Genomic DNA, 11,375 nt, shown 5'->3' with positions numbered 1-11,375 from the left:
TGGTCATCCATCCATGTCCAACTACTCTTCTTAACTGCAGCAGAAATGATGTCAGCTGTATCGAGCGCTGCGGCTCTGCCAGTGTCTTCAGGCTTCAGCTAATTAATTATTTCCTAATTATCTGTACTTGGAGAGAGTTTACAGCAGCCCTGAGATCCCTGACCAGGAGCAGCTTGGGAACTTCAGTATCTGATGATGCAACGGCGCCCTCCAGTGGAGACACTTGTGACAAGGTTGAAGCCATCAACTCCATCCGTGGATTCTAACTATGAGTGAAACTAATAAGAGTTAACTGCATTCATTCAACAACACAACTATTAATTGTGTACGTAAAGACACATTTTTGATTCTGAAGAAATGCAGCGCAAAGTGAGTAAAGTCAGCAGAAAGTTTGGCACAAAACCGGAAGTTATTGTTTTTTCTTTCAGAATACAGTTGAGATCAGTATAGTTTTGAAGTGAGAAAAGTTGTAGATGTATAAATATGCAATGAGCAGTGATATCGTAACAAAAGAAATCATTTTATACAGACACCGTGTTCAAATATTCATAATGTCTGCGCTTGGGCTTTTGTAAATTGCATTTATTTTGAAATTCTTGAAAGGAAGTCGCACATTATTTTTCGCAGCTTTACTGAAGTGAGTCGTGGAAAATTAAATCAGTCTGCTGTAATGGAAAAAAAAAAAAAAACACATCAGAGCTGTTGCAGGGGGTTTAGGAGAAGGTGCAAAATCCAGCTGAGGGGCAGCAGACCTCCGCTTCTTTTAATCTGTGAAGCTACACACACACACACACACACACACACACACACACACACACACACACATCTCTGAGAGATTATAGACTACACAAAGTCCCAGCAAGTCCGCTCAAGATATAATCAAATGACAGCAATAAATAAATAAATATCAAACATCAATTAACTCTATTCCGTGAAAGGCAGAGTTAAATGCTCCAGGGTTAACCTTCTTATTATGCACCTATTAGCCTACATCCCTGTACTAGGGCAATAGTCTGGTCCCCGGTGACTGAGTGGGCGAGAGAGAGAGAGAGAGAGAGAGAGAGAGAGAGAGAGAGAGAGAGAGAGAGAGAGAGAGAGAAATCCTGTTGCCCATAAACCGCACCGTTACAGGCACTAAAGCTTCCTTCCATCATTTCCACCGGAGGAGAACTGGCCGTCTCTGCGCTTCGCCAGCCCGCCGCTCGACTCTCAGGCATCCAGCCCGTCTCGTCCCCCTCTCCGCGGCTCGTCCGGCACACACTGCAGCACCCCTCCGCGGCTGTCGGCTCCGCTTGTGACAGAGGCTGAACTCGGACAGAAGACTGTGAAGTCCACTCCTGCTGCAGAACTCCCTCCGCGCACCTTTCCAACATGAGCGAGGTGAGTGCGCGCCCGTGCCCAACGCGTAAATCATGTCTGCTGCTCGCAGCAGTTTTTGAAGTGATGGTGCAGGCCACAAGTGCCGCTCTTCGTAGTCAGCGGGCGCTCATTTTCCCTCCATCATATCACACCTCATCATCATCGCGCACCTGTATGGAATCAACCGAGTCATGTAGCTCCGGCAATTAAGCCTCCGTCCCAAACCTCACCGCTCGCACCCTCCACACCGTCACCCACCCCCCAAAAAATACCCGCAACCAAGGTGCGGTTAAGCATCGGGACAGAATGTTTTAGCGCAGCGCTCTCCGCTCCTGCTTGGCTTTGGTCCCAAGTCTGACAGAGGCACTGCAATGAGAGGCGAGCAGCAGCAGTGACACCAGCTCACATCGCCAGTGGGCACGATCAGCATCTGCTGGAGCATGAGGGTTTCCCCAAAGTAGGGTCCGGGAACCTCCGGGGGGCCTTGTGGGGGTTCCAGATGGTCCACAAAATGAGATTATTATTTTTTTTTAAATCTATCAGATTTAAAGCGTTATTAGTCATGTACTCCTCTTGCATACAGAAGAGTTATGTGCAGTGCAGTTTCAGGGCTTGTGTGCATCCATGGAAAATGATTCCGTAGAGACCTGCGTTCCCCTGCAGAGTGAATCAAAGAAAGCTTCTTCACACAAATCATGCAGCAGCACATATAAAGTAATTTATGTCCTGCAGAACCACCGCATGGATCCTCCCCAAACTGGCCGCATGTGCATCATTTCTATCCTTGCATTAAAAGAATAGCTTGTTTTCTGATGATGTGGGGCTTGATGCTGCAGGCATCGGCGCTAATAGAGGACGACTGTGATCATGTATGATTGAAGTAGGCTGTAGCATGTTGATGTGTTGTTGCAGAAAAGACAAAAAATGCTTTTCAGTCTTTACGTTATCTTGCACACGCCTGCACTGTTGGTCAGCACCACACTGAGTTTTAACGTTGAGGAGCTTAACAGTTCTTTACAATGGAGAGCAGAGCTGGGCACAGTCTCCTGGTCTTCTCAAGACGACGTTGGAAACTGAAAATTAGTTAGAATACGAGCAGAGTCTGACTCGCAGGATTAATTTAGATGTCTGCTGAAGCTCTCTGTCAGTGCTTTAATACTTCTGGGATATAATCCCTAAGCTTTAACCTGCAGGTTGACCCGGTTGTATCTCCACAGTGGAGAAGAAAGGAGTGATGTTGCAGCAGCCTCTGATGTTCACGTTTAGAGCTCTTAGTGAGAACCGAGGCGGCGTCTTTGTGGTGTTTCTTCACATCGGCTGCAGACTGACAATGAAAATCAGGCAGATAAAGACATAGTTGTGTTATGCAACCTATTAACTCACACAGGAGAGTGTGTCATGTCAGGAGGAGCAGCGATGGCCGCTCAGTCGATCAGTTCCACGTCGATAAGAATAATGTCACGGAGGTCCCCATGGAGGGATTATTCCCACCTCTCTATCACAGAGGTAGAGCTTTGCTCCTGTGGGACTCTTCTTTCTTTCTGTACATGTGCTGGATTTCTGTCGCCGTTCAGTCCTCAGCCCCGGTGCAGATGGGAAGTGTTGGCGTCTTTCGATATGTAGCAGATGATGCCGCTGCTGCCGCTCATGGGAGATCTGAAATGTAAACACACAAAACGAACATCTGCCGGTCACTTCTTACCCTGCGAGGCAGCTGGATGTGCGAGATCATGTGATGTGAGAGTGCATCTCGCCAGGCTTCAAGTCACGCACTTGCGGTCGAACCACAGTGGTTCGGACCAATCGGCGTCCTGTGAGAAGCTGCTGGTGGTATTTCAGGTGCGATGGTTGGTTTGAAACAATGGCGGCTCCTGAAAAGGTTAGACGTTACTATGGCACCAGCTTCATTAGAGCTAGAGAGTATTTCTTCATTTAAAGAGCAAAGATCAGCACTGAAGGCCGCGGCAAGGACGTGTTCACTCTGCTCAGGACTGATTTAGGCAAGAGCCTCACTCTCCTTCTATGCTTCATTGATCTGATTGGTTGAAGTTAGCTCAACGGTGATAGACACATAGTTCATCCAATCACCTGCCAACGTTAAGTCACCTCTGCTCTCTGAGGGAGGACTACAGCCTGAGCCTCCTCCTTTACTGATGGAGGTATCTGATATTCTGTGATTTCTATGAGAATCTTGCTGTTTATGTCCTCTAATTATAATAATTCTCTAAATTTGAGCTGAAACCATCAGATAATTAATCGATTACCAGCAGCTGATTCATAAAAAGTTACTGGGAAACTCTGTTAATAATCATTTAATTGTGTTTTTCAAGCAAAAAAAAAGTTCCAGCTTGTCATCGTTCAGGATTTATTGTTTTTTTCTTTGTGTTATATGATAGTAAATCAATATTTTTATTTATTTTTTTGTGCTGATTTGGGTTTTAGGAAGCTGTAACTGGCATTTTTCACTATTTTCTTACATTTTATAGACTGAATGATTGATTAAGAAAAGAATCAGTACTTTAATTGAGAAGAACCCGACTGAAGATGGCTGAAAAGTTGAGTTTTATGGTACTTATTAGCGTCTTTCTGTCTCATTTTGTCAAGTAAAAAATGGCATTTCACAGGCGAGCTGAACCCACGTCATCCTTCCCAAAGCGTCTGCGTTTGGCCTTAAATGTTAAATCTGTCACACCATCTGAAAGCAGCTGACTCGGGAGACCTACGGGGAACATAGCAGTCCCTCTCACCAGCCTGTAATCTCTGGCGGCCATCCATGCCGTCTTACTTCCAACGCACGCCATTTGGACGGATGCGAGTTGAACCCATGACCTCATGCATTAGGCTGCAGCCATGCCACAATCCCAATGGATGAGGCGCTAAGTGGAGTGTAAAAAGCATTTCTTGTTTCAGTTTTAAACCCGCTTCCTCTGACCACTGGACCATACAAACACACATGTGCACGTTCAAATTTACATAAGTGCTCACAGAGACGTCCACTGTGGGTCGAACAGGATGCGATCGAGGCGCGTTAACTCACACAAGATACGTGTCTGACAATCAATAACAACATTTAATAGCTTATTCATGACAACAAGCACACGCCGCCGTAGATCATCTTCCCATGCACTTCCTCTTCTTTTAATTTGAAGAGGAAGACGAGGGTGTGTGTCATAACTCCAGTGAATCTGTGAGCTACACGCAGCCTCATTGAAGTAATGGCGATGAGCTATCTCACTGCACCTTCCCACCGCTTTGACAGACTGTCTCCTCCAGCTGAAATCTTGTCACCCACTGCCTCATTTCCTCCTCTTTCTCTTCACGAGCCTCTATTCATCCCCCCAACCCCCCGCTCTGCTTTTTTTTTTTTTTCCTCTCTAAAGACTCGCCTGTATTCTCCTTAGCAACAGCGAGAGAGGACTCAGGCAGGGTATTAACACTTGCATGCGCACATCCGGGAGCTAACATCTGCACAGCATGAAGCGCAGGAGAAGTCAAAAAGAGAAGGGGGAGGGAGAGGGAGGGGTGGGCACTTTTAATTTGTGGGAATATGAATGGAATATGGAGGGAATGAAATGAGTTTGGGGGCTGTTATGTAATCCATGTTTGGCAGTGGTTCCACTTTTGACAGCTGTTTGGTGGATTTTCCTTTTATCCCCGCTCCTCGCTCCCAAAAGCAGGACGGCGTTAGGAAGGAAAATAAGAAGTCAGTTTTAATACTTTCAAAATGAGGCCAGTAACCCAGAAGAAGCTACGTGAACAGCGGAGCGTGCACAAAGTGAGAAAAAGGTGGCTTTCTCATTATGCTGGTAATTATCACTTAGCAGGCTTACCCCTCACAAAAAGCCACCCTATTCCGAGCAAGCTGGCAGGGGATAATTACAAGGGTCTAATGTGGCTCGGAGGCCAATCTGAAGCGAGCGAAGGAAAACTGAGAGAGCGCCAGTCCTTGTTTCTCTTTGTCAATCTGTCTCTCTCCATCTGTCAGTCCCTTCCACTTTCTCCCTCCTCTTCCTCCTCCTCTGCATCTTCCCTCCCACCCCCGCCTTCCCTCCATCTGAGATTGCACTGCATCTGGCATGTCTGGAAATCACTGGCTTTCCCCTTACTCCTTCATGGAGGTATAATCCTTTTATTTCTGTCTATAAATACATTTCTGCTGAGCTTTTAGAGGCTTCCTGCCTCTTTTTCCTTCCCCCCTCTGACAGCGAGTGCAGCACTAAGCCCTGTGTGTGTGTATGGCTTAAGAAATGTACTGTATGTGTGTTTTCAAAGAAGACGCCGTGGAGAGTTGAGCAGAGACAAGCACAAGCTGACAAAGGGGACCAGTAAAGGAGGTGTTTTCTGTTAAAGGAAGCCTAAATGTGTGCCTGGTTGTTGCTCCTGCCTTTTTAGCCGCTGGTTTTCTATCCCACCATCAGTCGCCTCGTCCCCTGCTTTGGTCTTTTAGCCAATCACCTGCCTCCGTTTCCCAAAGGGGCGAAGCCGCGAGTGTTTATCCGATATCAAACACTGAAATGTGAACAGGTGAATGTTTGATGATGGGGATGCGTGCTTTGAATATCGTTTGCAAATTAGCTTGAGCATGTCAAAGCCACCGCTGAATTTTTCCCTTCTCACCAGCAGCACCAGCTCATGGATGGATGTTCAGTCTTTCAGGTGGAAACATTAACCCATTTTCTGTAAACTAGGATCTTGAGGATAAGTTAAAAATGAGGTCTGCCATCTTTCAATTAATTGTTTCCTCTGCAAAAAGCGTCAGAACATAATGAAAAATGCCCATCAGAAGTCTGCAGAGTCCAAAGAGACGTCTTCAAATAGCTTGTTTTGTCTCATCAAACAGTCCAAGCTGCAAATCCTCACGTTTGAGAAGCATGCTGGCTGTGTGTCGGTCAGTCATATCTCATGTCCATTCCCCAGAGGATGAATCCTCATGATGCTGGTGATCCTCTGAGCAGGTCAAAATGGGTTGGTGCCATTTTAAAAAAAAGAAAAGAAATATTCATGTTTCCCAGAGGATTCATCCTGGTAACTCTGGCGACCCCCTGACTTTTCCTCTAGCACTACCATGAAGTCAGAATGTTAGCATGCTAACACGCTAAACTGAGACTGTTGGAGAACATTTCATATTTTTAATAAGTGTAAGCAGCATAAAAGACTTGTTACGAATACAAAATGTTATTTAAAAGTCAAATACTAAAACAAATGATATACTGTGGGTCCTCTCTCACACAACACCAGCCATTATCCCCACCTACCCCCAGGAATCGTAACTGTTTCTGAATCGCTCTCTCACCACACGGACCCACACCCACTGACTTATATAAAGCCATTAACTGGCATTGTGCTATTTTTAGTGGGCAGGTACAGCGTGTTTCAGCATGAGGAGATTGTTACGGCTCGAGAACAGAGGCTGAGGGGCGCTGAACTGCAGAGTTTAACAGATGGAGGAACGGGCTCCGCTTTTTAAAAGTGGTCGCAAAGTCACAGGAAACACATGGGTGGGTGGTGTGAGGGCTGCATGCACCAAATCCGCGGCTTTTCTTATATATATATGTGTATTTTTTGAATTGTTGAGGATTACATCTGAACATTTAAGCCAGCCATAAATGTTGATCGTGTTCACTGCATACTGGGGTGCAGATGTTGATTTTGAGACAGATTAAATGGACCTACAGTACAGGTTAAGCTCTTAAGTTGGAGGTCGTCAAGCTTTGCAGCCTAAAGCACATTTAATGTTACAGTACGTGCATGATAAGAACATAATCTTCCGAGCCATTATAGCTCTGTAATGTTTGACACTGAGACTGACTCTTTACTGCTCAAAGTCCAGCTCTAACTCTAATTATATGAGGACATTAAGTTCATTAGAACCTACAGCCAATCAGTGGCCATTAGTATCTGTAATTAAGATCTAAAAGCCGTATTTTAAATGAACAGAACTCTTGGCTGCACGGAGCATCCAGAGAGCTTAACAGCTTGGTCCACTTAATGTACAGTAAGAGCAGCTTCGAGCAGATGTTCAGCTCATACAGTAGCGCACACTTGCACATCTGGCCGCCCGGCCAAACACAGACCGTTCGCCGAGTGTCCTCAGAGGAGGGATGGAGGCAGGAGGCGGAGGAGGAGGAGGGCAGCGAGGGGGAATACAGCGCAGAAGAGATGGAAACAACAACTGGGTGGGTGTAAAATTGAAGGGTTGAGTGCAGAAGAGGACAGAAGAGGAGATGAAAAGAGAGGAGAGCATCAGTCCGCCCAGGCTAAAAACGTAAGCACTTGTGGAAACTATAAGGTGGATGAAACACCCCCTTCGCATGGCATACGTTATGTAAGATGATAAAAGAGGCAGGGATACCAGAGATGGATCGTTGTAGACCAAAAAAAGCCCCAGCTAAAGCCTGCTTCCCTTTCTCCAGCACAAACACCAGCGAAAAACAGTAACGATGTCGCCTCCTACGAATGATGCATCCTCCCTCAGGACCGATCGGTAATGAATCCACCACGTCATCCTGTTTTGACAGCAATTATTGCGTCCCCTCTGGGCTAGTTAGCACTTCTCCGCTCCTCATTTATCTTTTAGGTTAGTTTCCCAAGACAGCGTTTTAATTTGATCATTACGTAGAGACAGGAATATTGTTTTTTCCGTGAACGGGACTGAACGATCTCATAATCTCTTTATCGTCGTCGGTGATGTTGCAGAAGAGTATAGTTGGAGTCTTCTTCTGCTGGAGTTCACCATGGAAGCAAAAAGTAATAATTATTCAACTGGGTGGTTTGGAAATAGATGGAATAGTGAAATTTGACTTTATCCTCTTTTTGTCCACTTTTTTAAACAGTACAAAACCGTCGTTGGACATATTTGCAGCGTCTGAGCCTCAACCCTCTGGGTAGGCGTTTTGTCATGGCGATGCCTGACTGACATCCGAGGCGGCCTGGGGACTTCCTGTCAACTCCAGTAGCGGAGCGTGTAATTAATGTTTAGACGACGAACGCTGATACAAGGCATTTTCGCCCTTTTATAAAGAGCCCACGTAGCATTGGCTATCATCCATTAGCAATTGAAGCCATGTCCATTCACAGCAGTCAGCATTTAGACCCACTGCACTGTTAGCCAGTTAGCTTAGCTTGCTAGTATTGATTTTCACCATTGCTCTTTATTTGTGAAACCACAGCTGCTTATAAGCTCAAGGAAAATCAATTAACAAGTTAATTCATGCTAAAAGAATTAGTCGATTCATCAGAAAAGCTGTTTTTTTAAGCAAAGTACCAAAAGATTCTTTGGTTCCAGCTCCTTAACTGTGAATATTTACTTGATTTCTGAGTTTTCTGTGATGATAAACATCAGAAATATCTTTGGGTTTTGGTTTTTGGTCGTTCAGCTTTGAATATGTCAACTTGAGCTCCGGAAAATTGAGAATCTTTCACTAATTTCCAACTTTTATAGACCAAAAGATGAATCAGTTAATCAGGAAAATAATTTGATTCCCCCCCAAAAAACAAAACAACTCCTCCACGAATACGTTTGGACTCCACAACAGACAGGAACAGTGCGCTGGGCTTCTGAGTTTAATCATCTCTGACAATTGCAGGCAGCTCTCTAGGACCTTATATAACTAATCTAATATTTATTACGTTTATTCCATGTAGACTTGGCTTTGAGATGAGGCGGTGGGAGGTGGGGTGGGAGGTGGAGTGGGGGGTGGTGGTGGAAAAGGGCCAGCGAGGAACGAATAAAGAAATGTGACAGAAGTGTGAGGAAAACAGCTCGGAGAGGTGTATCCCCCAGAGGAAAACCTCGCTGTAAATGAAGTGCACGGCGTCGTGTGAGAGGAGGAGAGGGTCTGCAGGAGGAGGGAGGAGGGAGGAGGGAGGACGGAGGAGGAGGAGGTGCATGTGCTTCTTTCTCCTTTATGTGTGTGTACAGTACGTGTGCGTCCATCTGGACTCCATTTACGCCAGCCGAGTCTTTTCTGAATAGAGCGTGTACCTTCCAATCTTTCTCACTGGGCCAGTGTGCGAGCTTTTTTTTTTTTTTTTTTTTATCACCCTCTTGCTACAATGCATGTCTCTTTCTCTCTATCTTGCCTCCCTCTTCCTCCCATATGTGTCTTTCTCTCTCTCTATCACCTTCAGCAGCTCCCCAGGGCAGGCTGTTAAATGCTGCAATCTGTCTCTGTCTCCCATCCTTACCCAACCTCCCTCCCCCTCCCTCCCTCCCTCGTTCCCCCTCCTCTCTTTTCTCTCAGCCTTTCATGAATCAGAGCGCTAACTACTACATGTAAAAGAGGGAAATCCCTGACTAAAAGCAGAGGGAGGAGGGAGGGTGGGGGGGGGGTGATAAGAACATATCTCAAGGGGGGGTTAAACCCAGCTTGTCATTTGTGATTAAGAGGGAGAGAGTGGAAAGGAGACGAGTAGGAGGGGGACTAAAGGATGGACATATGATACGAGGGTAATTATATAAGGATATCAGGGTCAGAGGTCAGTTTTTAACTTCATTATATCGACTTCAGAAAGCTCATTTATGGCGCTATTAGAAGCAGAAACGTCTCGGCGAGTGCTGAGTTTGAAGCGAATGAGCTCGACTTCACACTAACAGTTTGGCACAGGAAGCTGCTCTGCACAGTAACATTAATCTTCTGTCGATCACCGAGCAGCTTCACTGGAGCAAAAGGGGGTTAAGTGCCCTTCAAAACTGGGGCGGGGGGGGCGACTCTTACATGTTATTTTCAAGCAGAATTTCCCAGCAGGTCCGAGGCACCGGGCCGACGACCGTCCTTTCCCGCGGTCACACGCCGGCTTCTTTAAGCCCACAGAGGTTTGGTTTGTGTTTTAAAAGGGAAGCGAACCGACTGCCACCGTCGATCGAGCACTGAGTGGAAAGACAAGCGGGTCAAAAAAAAAGAAATGTGGCAAGAAAGTTTCAAAATGTTTCAAATGTTTTTTCTCCAATTAACTGTCTTAAGATGTTGAATAGTAATTAAAAACTTCAAGGCTGTGTCCAGAACTTTTGCAGAATGAGGTTGTGTTGGAAACTGAAAGCTTGGGCTTCTGAAGTCGTGATCATTGGTTGTGGCTAGTTTGGCGAAATGGATACGAAGAGCAAAATTCGTGTGAAATTTGATGGTGTGATGGCCAATAATGACTGCTGATTGGTCAACGGCAGGAACATGTGCTCTCACTTCACTGAAGTTGAGCTATACCTGAAAGCACCAGGTGAACTTAACCCACTTCCATGACCGAATCTGCTGATCGTGGGTGTTTCATTAAGATTAACTGATGATCAATAGAAAATGCTGACGTATCGGTACCGCTAGCATTTAGAAAAATAGCATGATTGGCTCAGTGTGGATGCCGGCCAGTACTTCATAAGACTGCTGCAAAAGGTTTTGTATCAAACGAATGGTTCGGGGTCACGTCAGATACTTCTTGTCCCCCCGAAGAGGAAGTTATTTTTGCAGCACGGAAGGATAAAGAACGTAAACACAATAAAGCAGTTAGACAATGGAAAGCATTAAAAGTGCTGGAATACCTGCGGTAGCAAACACAGTAAGGATCCTGCAAGGAAAGCTGCAGCAGGAAGAGAAGGGACACATCACTGAACTCCGAAAGCAACACTTTTCTTGAGTTACAAAGACTCGCAGCAAAGACACTACAGGTTAAGTCAAGATCAGATCTCAGGTCAGGTGTCTCAACTTGTGGCCTTTCTTTATCATCTTTCACTTTCTCAGTTCAAGTGTCTCTCTTTAACCTTCTTATTGTCTCTTTCTGGCACTTCCTGGTCTTGTCTGTCTCTCTTTTCGCTCATCTGCCGTCCAATCATCCCACTTCATTCAGTAGTCTTTAACATGTAAAGGTGTTTGCCGGGCGCCAGTTGCACACGTACGGTCTAATATTGGGAATGAAATGAAGCCTCCCACCCATGAAAGACTTATTCTGGTCGCCCTTTAAGGTGCATTATGCTAAGCTTTAATTGTGAGCCGCATTATCAGGTTTCAGCAGTTTGAATTTCTTTCCCA

Source organism: Chaetodon auriga, chromosome 24 (assembly GCF_051107435.1).
Source record: "Chaetodon auriga isolate fChaAug3 chromosome 24, fChaAug3.hap1, whole genome shotgun sequence".
Taxonomy (NCBI): Eukaryota; Metazoa; Chordata; class Actinopteri; order Chaetodontiformes; family Chaetodontidae; genus Chaetodon; species Chaetodon auriga.
Note: the sequence above shows the minus strand (reverse complement) of the source record.